Here is a 15489-nt window from a genome sequence, read left to right on the forward strand (position 1 = left end):
CACAGCCAACATCATACTCAATGGACAAAAACTAACACCATTTCCCCTAAGAACAGGAACAAGACAGGGATGCCCACTCTCACCACTCCTGTTCAACATAGTACTGGAAGTATTAGCCATTGCAATTAGGCAAGAAGAAGAAATAAAAGGCATCCAAATTGGAAAAGAGGAAGTAAAACTGTCCTTATTTGCAGATGACATGATATTATACATACAAAACCCAAGAGACTCCATCCAAAAGCTACTAGACTTAATACATGAATTTGGCAATGTAGCAGGATACAAAATTAACCCCAAGAAATCTGAGGCATTTCTATACACCAATAGTGAACTTTCAGAAAGGGAGATCAGAAAAACAATCCCATTTACCATCGCACCAAAAAAATTAAGATACCTAGGAATAAACTTAACTAAAGAGGTTAAAGACCTCTACTCAGAAAACTACAGGACGTTGAAAAAAGAGATAGAGGAAGACATAAACAGATGGAAGAACATACCATGTTCTTGGATTGGTAGAATCAACATCATTAAAATGTCCATACTACCCAAAGCAATCTATACATTCAATGCACTTCCCATTAAAATACCAATGGCCTTCTTCAAAGATCTAGAACGAACTCTCCAAAAATTCATCTGGAATAAAAAAAGACCCCGAATAGCTGCAACGATCCTGAGAAAGAACAAAGTAGGTGGGATCTCAATGCCAGATATCAAGCTGTATTACAAAGCCACTGTTCTCAAAACTGCCTGGTACTGGCACAAGAACAGACATATAGATCAGTGGAATAGAATAGAGAGTCCAGAAATTAGCCCGAACCAATATGCTCAATTAATTTTTGACAAAGGAGGCATGAACATACAATGGAGCCAAGATAGTCTCTTCAATAAATGGTGTTGGGAAAATTGGACAGACATATGCAAGAAAATGAAACTAGAGCACCAACTTACACCATACACAAGAATAAACTCAAAATGGATAAAGGACTTAAATATACGACAGGAAACCATAAAAATTCTAGAAGAATACAAAGACAACAAAATCTCAGACATATGCCAAAACAATTTCTTCACTGATACAGCTCCTAGGGCAGTTGAAACTAAAGAGAAAATGAACAAATGGGACTACATCAAAATAAAAAGCTTCTGCACAGCAAAAGAAACCATCAACAAAACAACAAGAAAACCCACCTCGTGGGAAAACATATTTGCCAACGTCATATCTGATAAGGGCTTAATCTCCAAAATTTATAGGGAACTCATACAACTTAACAAAAAGAAGATAAACAATCCAATCAAAAAATGGGCAAAGGATCTAAATAGACACCTTTCAAAAGAGGACATTCAGAAAGCCAAGAGACATATGAAAACATGCTCAAAGTCACTAATCATCCGAGAGATGCAAATCAAAACAACAATGAGGTACCATCTCACACCTGTCAGAATGGCCATCATCAACAAATCAACAAACGACAAGTGCTGGAGAGGATGTGGAGAAAAAGGAACACTGGTGCACTGCTGGTGGGAATGCAGACTGGTGCAGCCACTATGGAAGGCAGTATGGAGGTTCCTCAAAAAATTGGAAATGGAACTCCCATTTGACCCTGTGATCCCACTTCTAGGAATATATCCCAAGAAACCAGAAACACCAATCAGAAATGATATATGCACCCAGATGTTCATAGCAGCACAATTCACCATAGCTAAGTCTGGAAACAGCCTAAGTGCCCATCAGTAGATGAATGGATTAGAAAACTGTGGTACATCTACACGATGGAATACTATGCTGCTGTTAAAAAGAAGGAACTCCTACCATTTGCAACATCATGGATGGAACTGGAGAGCATTATGCTAAGTGAAACAAGCCAGTCAATGAAGGAAAAATACCACATGATCTCACTCATTCATGGATAATAAAGACCATTACAAACTTTTGAACAATAATAGATACAGAGGCAGAGCTGCCTCAAACTGATTGTCAAACTGCAGTGGGAAGGCCAGAGAGAGTTGGGGGGCAGGAGGGAGGGGAGTAAGAGATCAACCGAAGGACTTGTATGCATGCATATAAGCATAACTAATGGACATAAGACACTGGGGGGTAAGGGAGGGTAGGGGTTTGTCAAGGGCGGGGGGGAAAAAAGGACACTTATGTAATACCCTTTGTAATACTTTAAGCGAAAAATAAAAAAATAAAAAAAATAAAAAATAAATCATAAAACATAGTATTTGACACCATGGAAAGAAAATATGGTAGGATAAGTGAGGTCTTGAACAGTGAGGGCAGGAGAGGGGGGTTACCAATGTAATAGGATTGTCAGGATGGACCTTGCTAAGAGGGTGATATTGGAGTAAAGACTGGAAGGTCAGTGACTAGCAATGCAGATGTCTAAAGGAAGAATATTCTAGGCAGAGGAACATCCCAGAGGCAGGAGTAGGGCTAACATGTTCCAACAAAGCATGGAAAGTAAGGGATGAAGGGCGGGAGGTGAAGTCAGAGATGTAGGGGAGATCTGGGGTTTGGGAGGTTGTGTAAGGACCATGACCTTTACTCTGAGACAAATGGGAGCCATACCGACTTTTGCACAGAGGAGTGACATGTTCTGATTTATGTCTTAACAGGATCATTCTTAATGCTGTGTTGAGAATAAACTGCAAGGGGTCAAGGGTAGAGCAGGGAGTCCAGTATGGGAAGCTACTGTGATCATCCAGGTGAGAGAGGATGGGGGCTTTTTTCTACCAGGGTGGTCGATGTTCAATGGTGAGAAGTGCTCAGGTTCTGGCTATATTTAGATTATAAGCCTAAAGTTTGAGAGACACTGTGTGAGCACCTTCCCTTCTTTCCTTAAAGCTACAGATACCTTCACAGACCCAGAAAGCAAAATATGGTCTAGGCCAACCCTCACGGCCTAATGGCCATCTTACCCAGTGTGAAACAGTTCAAAACACACTGGCCCAGCACTGGGGAGCTCGTGGGGGAATTTTCTCTGGGTTCCTCCACTCTGGCACACCTGGTGAGTGCCACCTCACCTCATAAAAGGGGAATAAAGACCTATAGCTTCCCTGACCTAACTCCTGCCAGACTGGAGGGAACTTGGCTCAATCCTTCAGGGGGTCAGTCAGCAACACCTATCAAAAGCCCTATAGAGCTGCATAATCTTTGACCTAACAATTTCAAGTCAAAAGACTAAAGGAAATACATAGACAAGTACAGCACATGAAAATGTTGATCGTAGCATTATTTACAGTGGTGAAAATTTGAAAATAATCAGAAATTGATTAAATAAATAATGATATATCCTTATGATGGAATGCTACCTGGCTATTAAAAGTCATGTTGGAGAGAAAAATGTAATGGGCCAGGGAAGTGATCATGACATATTAAGGTTAAAAAAGAATGGGTACAATCTGCTCCAAATGGTGGCAGGGGGTGGTGGTAGTGATGGTGAATGATAAACAGAAGACTATGTAGAAAGAGTATTGGAGAGAAAACCGAAACATGAGAAGGAAACTCACTCGATATGGCAACAACTCTATGGGTTGTTTTCACTTGTTCTCTGGGTTATCTTAAGTTTTCTAAATTTTCTACTATTTACATGTATTACTGGTATAATCCAAAAAGAATATATATAAAAAAAAAAACACATGATAAATGTTATAAAGTCTTCAAAGTAATACTTATCCTAGTAATGGAAATTGCTGCCTAGTCCACAATGTGGCATGAGGCTTAGTAAGTGTGAGGATGTGGAAGAAGCCTGGAGAGTCCAATGTAATGCCTGGGCTTTTTCTGTGGTAGTATGATAATTCCCACTATCTCCTAGGTCTACTGTCATTCCACCTCGGCCACCACTGAGGCCACTGCAACACTGACAAATAGCTGCACAAAACTGACCAGCTCCACTTGCTCTATGACACTCCGTATCTGGTACTCCTGAACTTGGGGAGATGGGAAGGAGGAGAAAACAGAATCAGGAAGGAAGAGCAAGGTTTGAGAACATGTGGGCATTGCCTTTCCTGAGAGCTTGTTAGAGATGCAGAATCTCAGGCCCACCTTTCCACCCACTGAATCAGAACGTGCATTTTAACAAGTCCGCAGGCAGCCGATCAATGATTCTCTCTCATTATTGATGTTTCTATCTCTCTCTCTCCCTCTCCCTTCCTCTCTGAAACCAATGAAAATATATTTTAAAAATAAATAAATAAAATAAAAAGCCCCAGAGCATAACACTTTTCCTTACTTTGAGATGAACTTGAGGTGAACTACACACACACACACACAAAGTAGCCAACTGTGTAGAAGTATTTCTCAAACAAATGTTAATTATCTAAAAGATATAAAATCAAGGTAACCACCTAGATATATGTGCAGAGCCTCAGGGCCCCTGGGCAATGTCAAATCTCTGGCATCCACCCTGGGGATGTACTACCCTCTGATAAGCTTTTTCTCCTAAACAACAGAGGTCAGTCATTCCCTCCTCTAAGTGGGAATCCGGAGCCTCCTGAGCCTCGCAGGCTGGGCGGGGAGTTGTGCATGAATGGGTAACAGGGCTCTGCCCAGGAGTGAACATGAAAATAGCAAAACCAAGTCAAAGGAATATCAGGAACTCAAAATCCAACCCCTAACAGCAGCTCAGAGAAGCAGGCAGAGAATATGGGAACCAAGCTGGCCCAGAGTGGCAAAGGGACAGAGCCAGAATCAGAACCGGGACCTGCTGGTCTAAATCTAGAGCCATTTGGTTTTTCTCAGGGATGCCAGATGTCCTCTCAGACCTTGAACAGACTCCTTTAGATTCTCCCCGGAACCCTCTCCACACTTATGTCCACCATTGAAGTGTGTTGATGGTTCAGGCTAGACTCTGGAAGCAAGAATCAGAGGACCAGGCGCTGAGTGGGTGAAGAGATAGCAGGAAAAGTAGCCATGCTGAAAGCTATGGTCACAATGAAGACACTGTCTGGTAGGCACTGTGCAAGTTACTTTACAAGTTAATCCCACACAACCCTTCGAGCTAGATACTTCTATTTTCCATTTTATAAATGGAAAAAGAAAAGATGGAAGCTCAGAAAAGCTCAGTGACTTGCTTGAATTCATTCAGCTGCCACGTGACACAGCAGCGAATGCAACCCAGTATCTGTTGGCTTTTTTCATGGTCTAACATGGTGTTAGAGGTCATTAGGGTCTTCAATTACCAGTTTATGCCAGATGTTCAACTAAAGTAAACACTTAACCCTCATCTGTGAGGTGGGATCCCTTGCTTCCCTTGTCGATAGATGAGGACACTGAGCTATGGAGGGTTGCCCATGGTTACAAGGCAAGGAGGTGAGGTCAGGGTCTGAGCCCTATTCTTTCAGGTTCCAAAGCTGCTGTCCCTCCCCAGAGCCCATGCTGCTCAGTCTGAAACACCCCGGAGTGCACGTAGACACTGACTTAAGTGGCCATAAAGAGGAATTAGAGTTTGACGTTAGGAAGTCTGTCCTGGCCTTGAAGATAGACAAACACTAGGCTGGATAAGCCAAGAATTCCAAAGGGCTGCAAATGGGGCAGATGCGGTACAGCTGGCAGTCTCTGACCACACAGAGCAGAGAGCTTGCTCTGTCCGTCTACCTAAAGGCCAGGATGTACTTCTCCACATCCAACCTTGAGTTCTGCAGCACAAAGCCTGCTTTGAAAAATATATTTGGGATTTAACAGCATAGAGTTTAGTATTTTTTTTAAAAAAAGCATACGTCTTATTGTGGCATTTTCCCATGTCACAAAAACTCATCTTCAAAAACAACATTTAATCTTTTCTAATATCTCCCTGTTGGGTTCCGCCATACTTCTCTTATCCAATTGTTTACCTTTCTTTCACTACTATAGATAACACTGCCATGACCATACTTATTCTTACAGCCTTCTGCCCATCTCTGGCTGCTTTCTTTGGCCAGAGTCCTCCAGTTGGAATACTGGACTAAAGGCGAAGTGTCTCGGGGACTACTGACAGTCATTGCCAAATTGCTTTCCTCGAAGGGTGTATTAATTTGCATTTCCAGCAGCAGCAAAGGAGAGTACCTGTCTCCCAGCTCCCTCTTCAGAATCCAGCATTGTCTTGGAAAGAATCTTGGCTCATACGGGAAGTGAAAAATGGCAGCATGCATCTGCACAGCGGCAGTGTTTAAACAACCTACCTCTAGTCATATACCCAGTGTGTGGGTAAACCAGGATTAGAACTCAAGAGATTTAGCTTCAGGAGCTGGGTCCCTAGCCAGTGCCCCAGAGTACCTAGCCACAGCTTGGGTTATGTCATGGGTGTGACATGTCAGCTCTTGTTTGAGGACATTTTACACAAGAGACCCACCAGGGCATGGATCTTGGCATTAGTCTCTGATCATCCCAAGCTTCTAAGCAGTGTCTCATAGAACTTTCTGCAACACTAGGAATGCTCTGCCTTTGCACTGTCTGACATCGTGGCCACTCTCCTCTACTGAGCATTTGAAATCTGCCTAGTGCGACTGAGGAAAGGAATTATTATTTTGATTCCACTTTAATTAAATTTACTTTAAACTGGGACTAGTGACTACCCCACTGCACAGCACAGCTCTAGAATATCTAGTGCATCACCCAGTGAAATATTTGCAAAGTGACCAACTCATGTAATCTCAGGCCAGGTACCTCTCCCATAGTTCCTGCAAGGCAAGCCTTCGCCTCTCCCTCCCTCATATTCACGAGAAGGCAGGGTTAATGTTATTTATCTGCCATATGGGGGTGATGTGAAGATCAGCTAATTAATGCTTGCAAAGAGCTGCTCTACTATCTGGTTCTCAGAATAATTGCACGTTAATAAAACGTTTAAGGAACCAATTCTCATCCAGAGGCCAAGGCAGGGCTGGGTTTATTTAGTAAAAGGCCAGTTTCTCTGGCTCACCCTGCACTGGATCCTTCCTCTGTAGAGCCCATCAATGCAGACTACTTTCAACGGGAAGGACCCACCCAGCAGAAAATACTGACATTTACCTTTGCGATGGCTTTGATGTCACAGTTTGATGAGTAAATTAATACCACAAACAAGATTGGGGAGGGCGGATATTTAACCAACTTGAACAAATTGCTTTTAAGCTCTTAAGCACTTTAATTGCTTGCATGATAATGACACAAATTTTTAAATGTCTTGATCCACTCTCAAAGTTGGCCCAGTGAAAGGACCTCTGCAGAAAACACTTTGCTGAGCCCTCAGTTTTTATTCCATGTCAGTCTTGAAGTTACAAAGTTGCCATTCTGGGAAAAGCAGGAGCCAGATGGTCCTAGCTGTGTCACCTTGGGCAAATGGCTTGCCTTACTGAGCCTCAGTTTCCTCATCTAGAACATGAAGATAAGAGCAGTCACCTGACACTTAGAAGGCGCTCAGTCCATGCTTGTTCTGCTCTTGCCCCTTCTTCCACCTCTTCTCTCCATAACTGGATGAGAAGACAGACTATGTCCCTCCCTGAAATCTTCTGAAAGGAAGATGCCAATTCTTGAAACCCAAAAGGAAAGAATGGACACCTTCCTTTACAGTGTCAATCCACGAATATCAGACAGCTCCTCCTGATGTCCGGTGGTCATTATTATCACTTTCTGAAATAATGTCATAGTAGGAAGTCTCTTGAATGCTTGCTACTCCAAGTGTGGGCCAGGGACCAGCAGCATGGTACCTGCTGGGAGTCTGTCAGAAATACAGATTCCTGGGACCCACCCCAGACCTACTGAATCAGAACATGCATTTCACAAGATTCTTGGGTGATGTGTGTTTATTAAAGTTTGAGAAGCACTACCTTACAAAACATTAAATCCACTCTCCTCTCTCAACCTAATTTTATAGAGAGGGAAACATCCCAGGAATGGGCAAGTGTTTTACCCAAAGCATAATGTATTGGCTGCAACCCTTTTGCTTGCCTTTCAAGGGGGTTGAAGGTCAGACTTTTAGAAATCAATGATCATTCTACAGCAAGAAAAATTGGCTCTTAAAGAGAAAAAAATTCTTTTTTAATTTCATTTTAGAGATTTTAGAAAGAGGATGAGAAAGAGAGAGAGAGAGAGAGAGAGAGAGAGAGATTTGTTGATCCACTTATTTATGCATTCATTGGTTGCTTCTTGTATGTGCCCTGACCGGAGATCGAACCTGCAACCTTGGTACATCAGGACGACACTCTAATTGACTGAACTACCCAGACAGAATAAGAGAAAAACATTCTTAAAACCTAATGCTCTTGAGGACTACCATGATTCACCGATTGCATCTGATACCATTTTCCACTGTGGGCCCTACTACAGAGCTCCTGGCCAGGAAACAAATGAAGGACTCAGGGACACAGGGAGCAGGGGCACTGGTCTGCTCTGCAGATCCTGCTACATCCATGTCCTGTTTCCCTTTTGTTTTTCAAATCAAAGAAAAGCCCTGATGTGATGTTCAGAACATGACAAAAGACAAAAACATTCCCTCACCTTCCCTAGTGAAACCGGAGTGGTGTCAGTATCAAAGGCAGTATCTAAACACTCCTCAGAATTCAAAGTGGGCCACCAGCAGAGCGGGTTTGCTCCTCGGTGGCCATACCCTCCAACAACCCTGAGGTGACCCCTCTATCCAATCTAAAGGCCACTTTCCGAAGCCTCCTGCTGAGCACAGGGACACCTGGGAAATGGGAGGACTGGACTTCCTCCCCTGGCTCCACTGAATTCTTTGTCAGATGACTAGTCATCTAACCACAGGGAGCAAATCTTTTCTGGGTCATAGAAATCTGACACATGAAAGAGCAAGACTGGCAAATACACATTCTGATTGAACTGGCCCAGGTGAGGATGGGATCAGATCCCAACTCTTTCCACTTTGAAAACAGTGTGTAGGCATGTCAATTTATTCCTTCCTTCCTTCCTTCCTTCCTTCCTTCCTTCCTTCCTTCCTCCCTTTCTCTCTCTTTCTTTCTTTCTCTCTTTCTTTCTTTCTCTCTCTCTCTCTCTCTCTCTCTCTCTCTCTCTCTCTCTCTCTCTCTCTCTTGTGTCCAGGCCCAGTGAAGAGAGATGGTTGGGCTGATTTCCCCAACTGCCATGCAGCAGGTGGGGAGAAGCTTGCTGTGGGCCAGTCTCCACTGTCTCCTTTATAAGATGTCCTAGGCGGCCATTCATTCCAAGGCCTCTGAACCAAAGGAAAAGGAGAAGGCCTGGGAGGGAGGAATCCACTGCCTCAGCAAAGGCTGAAATGCACACACTTCTCTGAGGAACTGTTTGTCATTCACCATGGAGCCCGTTCCCACCTACAATACAGACGAACATATTTACATATTTCAACTCCATTGCTGGCTGAAGCTCCACAGAGTGATGCTTCGGAGACAGCCAGGGAGGAAAAATGTTCTTGGAAAAAGGATTTGCCTATCAGTTTAGCAGAACAGCTCCAAGTTATGCAAATCCCCTGCTTGAGGTTTGATTGTTACCCCGACCTCCCTCCACTACTTAGGCTCCAAGCTGCCAAGGGATCACAACATAAACAGCCACATTCTGGTTGAAAATATGGAGCAGGAATCACAGTGTACTCCACTGCTTCTCGTGTGTGACAGAAGTCTCAGCATGGCATCTGCCTTTGACCCTGCCATCCTACTTTCTAGGAATCTGTCTTAAGGAAATATAAAAAATGCCATATGTACAAAGATAGTGACTACAGCTTTGCTATAATAATAAAATACTAAAAATAAACAAAATGTCAAAGTGTGGGGACTGTTTAAATAAATTATTCCACATTAAAACATTGGGGTTCTATGTAGCCATTAAAAATGTTACCATGGGGGTAAAGTTATAACAGGATGAGACTTATGTTTAAATGATAATAAGAATCCAAAATATCATAACCATGATCTCATTTTTTGTACATTTATAGAGTCATAGGCTCAACCCAAAATGTGGTCAAACTTATTTTGTCTTTGCTTTTCTCTATATTGTATTACTTTGCTACAGTGAAGATATATTACTTTGGCAATTAGATATCATTACCATTATATCTAATTACATAACTTAATAATTAGATATAATAAAGACAAAGGTTGGAAAGAAACTGTGACAAAGCAATAAATCTATAACTCCCAGAGAACTAACCACCTACATCTATACTGTTTCTTTAGAAACTTTCCTTATGGAAAACTGAAACTTCAGAGGTCCATGTGTGCTTGGCTCCCTCGAAACTGGGGCATATGTTACTTTCAAAGTGGCCCATAGCAAAGATGGATTCAGCTATCAATTACTATAAACCAGGCTGATAAACCAGGTAAGAACCAGGTAAACATTAGATCTGGAATTGGTTTAACCTTCTAGGTTCTTGGAATCAAATCTTCAAGGAGGTGATTTAAATTCTATTGTTCTTTTGTTTGCTTCACTGTTTAGATTCATGGATGTGGGAGAATGTACTGGGACCAGAACATCAGAAGGCTTGAGTCCAAATACAGTAGCTAGTCATTAGAACTGGACAGGACCCAGGTGAGGACTTGCACCATGTGCTTTCTCAATTTCATTTTCCTTCAATCTCTATGATCATTGTAGAGTATGAGTGGTCATCCTGAGTCCCTTGCTTGTGATGCCCAACAATCTTTATCTTAAATTACTAACCACCTTCTCGCCCATATGTGTAACTTTTGATCTGGAAATACCAGGTTATGTAACATGCCAATCTGCACAAAGAATGTAATTTTGTCAGGAAAAAAAAAAAAGATCTCAACAAGGGAGAAATTCTAACAAAACTGGAAATGGCTTTTCTAAGAAAAGAGAAGATATTTTTGTTTCAAGCATTTGAGCTGGTTTTAAATAGACTATGGGTGCAATGTTGCTGGTTGGGGTGGGGAGGGGACTGTTGATTCTCCTGCTCAACCCTCACCCAACAAATGCACAATGTTGAAAAGGGATAGAGAAGGTGGATGGGAATGATCATCTGTAAATGGCCTACAATGTGTCAGAGGTTTATGCACATTAATTCTTACAGAGTTGTAAACTAGACAGTATCTTTCCATGTTACACATGAGAGAACTGACATTCCACGCAACCATAATGCCCACCCAGTAAGTTAAGGGGTTGAAGTCATATCCCATCAACTTACTTCAATAAAACTGCAGAGGTGAGGTGTACCTCATTGGGTCAGATATGCTGGAGGAGAGCCCTTGGAGTTCTACTCGCCCACTGCTACTTGCCCAATGTTCCACTACAACACCTGCTTCACTGGGAGCTCACATAATATTCCAAATTAGTCCATTGGCTGTGGATCTATCTGTTCTCTGATGGTTCTTCTTCAGGCTGAGCACTGAGCAAGGCTGACCCTTCTTCCCCTACAGTCCACAGGTGGTTTATTGGCTCCCTGCCCCCATTCTACCTCCACCCCCCAAAGAGAGGCCTTGATGAGAATAGGGTGCTAGCAGATGAATCGGAGATATCTCTCCTGAAAACAGAACCTCTCCATTCCTGACAAAGTCCCCACCCAGCTCTGGAGAAGATGGCTAAGTCACGGGTTAACCAGTCCCCTGCCCCCACGCACTTAAAGACACGTACTGGGAATAAGGCCTTCTCAGAGTTAGCTCCCTAAAACTATAAGAACAACCGTTTCCTTAGTGTTGCCTGAGAACAAGGGGACGTTCCATTCCCCAAATATTCCCGGGGGACTATTGCAGGCAAGGGACCACCAAGGGGAAACACTCGTTCTCCCAGGAAATCGGCTCCCAGGGTCCAATTCCACTACGTGAAAGGACTTCTGGTCATCACCCTCACCAGAGAAAACTGGTTCTTTCTCATCATCCCCTTATAACGCCTACAAAGAGGGGAAAACCTCTTTGAGCAAGTCTGGCCTCTCCGCACCCCTTGATCCCCAGGACACACACACACACACACACACACACACAAAGCACACACAAACACACACGCTTCCACCGCCACCACCTGTGAAAACATTCCTCCTAACTTTGGCAAGGAGAGCTCCCAGGCAAAGCTGAGTGGTAGGACGCCCGCAGCGCGCTGGGACCCTGGAGAACCCTGGCCAGCCCGGGAGAAGGGAGGAAGGTGCAGCCTGGACGGGCACCACAGGGCGCTCAGAGCAGGAACCTAGCTTCACCAGGCGGTCTGGGCTCGGGTTTCCCGCCCAGGCCCCGCCCACCGGCGGCCCCGCTCCCCCAGAACTGCGGCTCTGCCCACCTAGGAGCCCAAGCCGGAGGCGCCCTGCAGAAGGCGGCTGAGAGGGCCAGGAGCCTCAGCTGAAGAAGCTAACCCGAGATTTCGGGAAGCAAACGGAGGCCGGCGGGGAGGAGGGCAGCGCTGGGAGTGTGCGGAGGAGGGGAAGCGGGAATGCACCGCCCCTGCGCGCGGGGAAACAGGTTGCCGCGGAGCCGGGTCTCCTCCCCGCGGCAGTGCAGCCGGGACCCCATTCCTGCCCAGACCAGGAGCAAACCCAGCGCCTCCCGAGCGCCCTCCCGCTTCCCGGACCCCCGTGGCGGAGCCGGAGCCCGAGCCCTTCTGGAGGCGGGTTAAAGGCGCCTTCCGCAAGGTCGAGGCGCGGCCGGCGGCACCTGAGCTCTTCCAGCCGAGCACGAGCTTTGCAATCGCATTGTTAACGATCATGGCAGCGGCAGGAAGTCCGAACGGCCCCAGATCTGAGAGAGGGAGGATTTCTTTTACTGCGCGGAACACGCTGAGACAGACCCGGGATTTCAGAGAGGGGGCGTGGGGGTGCGGGGCTTCAGGACGCTGGAATGTGTTGAAAGCAAAACACCCCCCACCTGGCGCGACACCACCCCCGGACTGCCGGGGAGAGTTCAGGGCCTCTGTGCCCCAGACTTCATTCAGTGTTCCGCACCGCTCCTGCAGGTCGAGGGTGGCTTATCCCTCTACAGGCGAAAAACAAGATTTAAAAACACCCTAGTGCTATGGTTTCTCTATCAACGACCATCTGCGTACTCCAGGCTGCGGCGGCGAAGGGGGAAGTAGCGAGACAGGGAGGATACACGCAACAGAAGCAAACTGCCTCCGCGGAGGAGAGGAGCCCGAAGGAAGCCATACTCCGCACCCATGCCCATCCCCTCCCCGTCAGCGCCGGGCTGGCTCCGTAAAGCAGGCTCAGTGCACAATGGTGGCTGACCCAGCACGTTCCCTCTGAACCCCCCGCCGGAGCAGGCCCGGGTGGCTGCGATGCTTGGCATCTCCAAGGGGGACCAGGCATCGCGGGGCAGGTTTCAAACACCGAAAGGGCTCGAGGTGTGAAAGATGGGGAGGTGCGCTCCGAGAGGCTGAGAGGAGGGGCTTTGAGGTTCCCCAGGACACAGAGTCAGTTTCCTAAAACAGCATTTCCCCGGAAGGCCTCCCTCCCAATGCTCCCGCGGACTCGGCAGACTCCATGGACCCTGAGTTCTGACTTGATCCATCCCGGATGCCCTACCTGCCTGGGTAACCGGTTCTTTGGGGACAGTGGCCTCAGCACTTCACCGGCCCTAGCAGAAGTGGGCGCCGCCTGGTGCCCGGCGCCCTCCTGCCGGTACTTACGTTCCCTGAGCAGCAAACTTTCAGGCTTGTCTTTTGCTGGCATCACGCTGCTGGGTAATCACTGAGGCAGTTTATGTAACTGCCCCGCGACGCAGGTCGGCAGAGCTCTCTGCCTGCGCCGCCGCACAGCTAAGCACATGGGCAGCCCTGGCCCGGCGCTCGGATCCCGAGCGTGCCCCGCCGCGGCCTTCCACAAAGCGGCAGGGAGGGCGATCCCATGGGCTCGTCAAACACCGAGAGTGTAGGCAGGATCCGGCAAAACCCAGGCTGCTTCTCTTCGCCCCTTTCGCTGCATTGACGACTCAGCGATAACTGCATATCTAGGAACCTTCTCTCCAGGGCTGGGGGGGGGGGGGGGGGGGGCGTTGTTAGGGACCAGAGGGGTGATTGGCGTGGTTCTGAAGAGGGGCCAGTACCCAAGTAAGTAATAATACCCTCGTCCACATGGACCAGGGTGCACAAATCGCCTGAAAGGGGAGCCGATTTCCAAAGTTAGAGACCACGCAGTTACATTTCCAGTACTTTCCAACCTAGCTTAGGCGGGGGCAGAGCAGAGAGCCGGCGAGCAGCCGCCAGCGAAGCCCACCCTATCGCCCCTCCAAGGAGGACTCACCAGTTGAACCTCCCCGGCCCCTACTAGTTGGCTGTGATTCCCCAGGTTGCATACACACACACACACACACACACACACACACGCCGCGATACCACCTCCAATATAAAGACTGCATTTTTAAGTCTTGAAGAAAATGACTAAGGAGCTCGGTGATCACATTTCAACCAGAGCACATTTCCCGAAGCCCTGGGTACTAGCAGTCACACACACACTCGCACACGGAGTGATCCGAGTGTCCGCCCCGCGGCTGCAGCCTCAACTCGATCCGAGAGGAACGTAAACGCTGCTGCAAGGCGGAGGGCGGGGAGGGGCGAGCACCGCGCCCGCTGCAGAGGGCAAGGGGCTGGGGGTCTAGTCTCCGGATTCTCCGCTCCCACCGCCGCACGCGCGGGGCCATTGCTGCCTGCGCTCGCCCCGCAAGGCAGGCTGCAGCCGCCAGAGCCCGGCGCCGCCTCGCGGGCTCCTCCAGCGCCCGCTGGGGCCCTGGGGCGGGCGGTTCTGCAGAGGGGCTGCGGTCGCTGGGACCCGGGCGGAAAGGGGCTCCGGCGAGGCAGTCGAACCCGGGGCGCGCCGCCTCCCTTCCACCCGCCGTCCCGAGTCCGCGCCCACTACCCTGCCTCTCCCTCACCCTCGCTCCCAGGCTCCAGTCCGCAGCGGGCTCCAGGCTGCAGCGTCGGAGGCTTGGGGCTCCAGACTGGATAGCCTCGCCGGGAACCCGCGCCCCAGCCGCCCTCCCTTCCTCCCCCGGTGCGGGCCAGGGGAGCAGGCAAGAGTCCCCCGAAGCCCCTGGCGCCCGCGCGAGCTGCCCGGACCCAGCCACAGCAGTGCGCGCAGAGGAGCTGGAGTGCCGGCGAGGCGCCGCCGCGGTCCCCAAGGCGCTTTTCCGTGGAGCGGATCGCGCCGCCTTACCGTGGCTGCAGACTGCCGCCGCCGGGAAAGCAGGGAGGAGGGAGGCGAGGCACCGCGCCGGCGGCTCCTCTCGCTCTCGGCGGCGCGGGTCCTCGGCTCCAACAGCCCGAAGTGGGCGCCCAGGAAGGATCCGGTCCCGGCTCTGCGCTCAGCTCCAACGAGACCAACAATAGCTCCCGCGGGGCGCGGAGCCCCAGCGAGCCTCCAGCCGCGCGCGCACGCCGGGCTCCCGCTCCCGGCCGCTCCCGGCCGGCGTCCCTGCCAGCACTGCTGCCCCACATGAAACAGCTGCAATCCCGAGGCTTCTGGGGGGTTGGGCGGGTGTGTGTGCGAGCGCGTATGTGTGTGCGTGCGTGTGTGTGTGTGTGTGTGTGTGTTTAATAGCTTCCCTCCTCTTCTTCCCCTCCCTGCCTGTTCGCCTGCCTGCCTCCCTCCGTCCCCCACCCTCGCTCTCTTACACACA

At 48.2% G+C, this 15489-nt stretch overlaps 1 protein-coding gene across 1 annotated transcript in view; it reads right to left on the reverse strand.

Moving 5' to 3' along the window:
• Positions 1 to 15116, reverse strand: part of TENM4 (teneurin transmembrane protein 4) — a 743366-nt gene extending 728250 nt beyond the window's left edge. The window contains 1 exon segment of the mRNA XM_070425699.1: positions 15027 to 15116. The gene's annotated coding sequence lies outside the window, so the exon portion shown is untranslated.
• Positions 15117 to 15489: the final 373 nt, after the last annotated feature.

Source organism: Myotis yumanensis, unplaced genomic scaffold (genome assembly GCF_028538775.1).
Source record: "Myotis yumanensis isolate MYYU_CA2020_CCGP unplaced genomic scaffold, mMyoYum1.0.hap1 SCAF_10, whole genome shotgun sequence".
Classification (NCBI taxonomy): Eukaryota; Metazoa; Chordata; class Mammalia; order Chiroptera; family Vespertilionidae; genus Myotis; species Myotis yumanensis.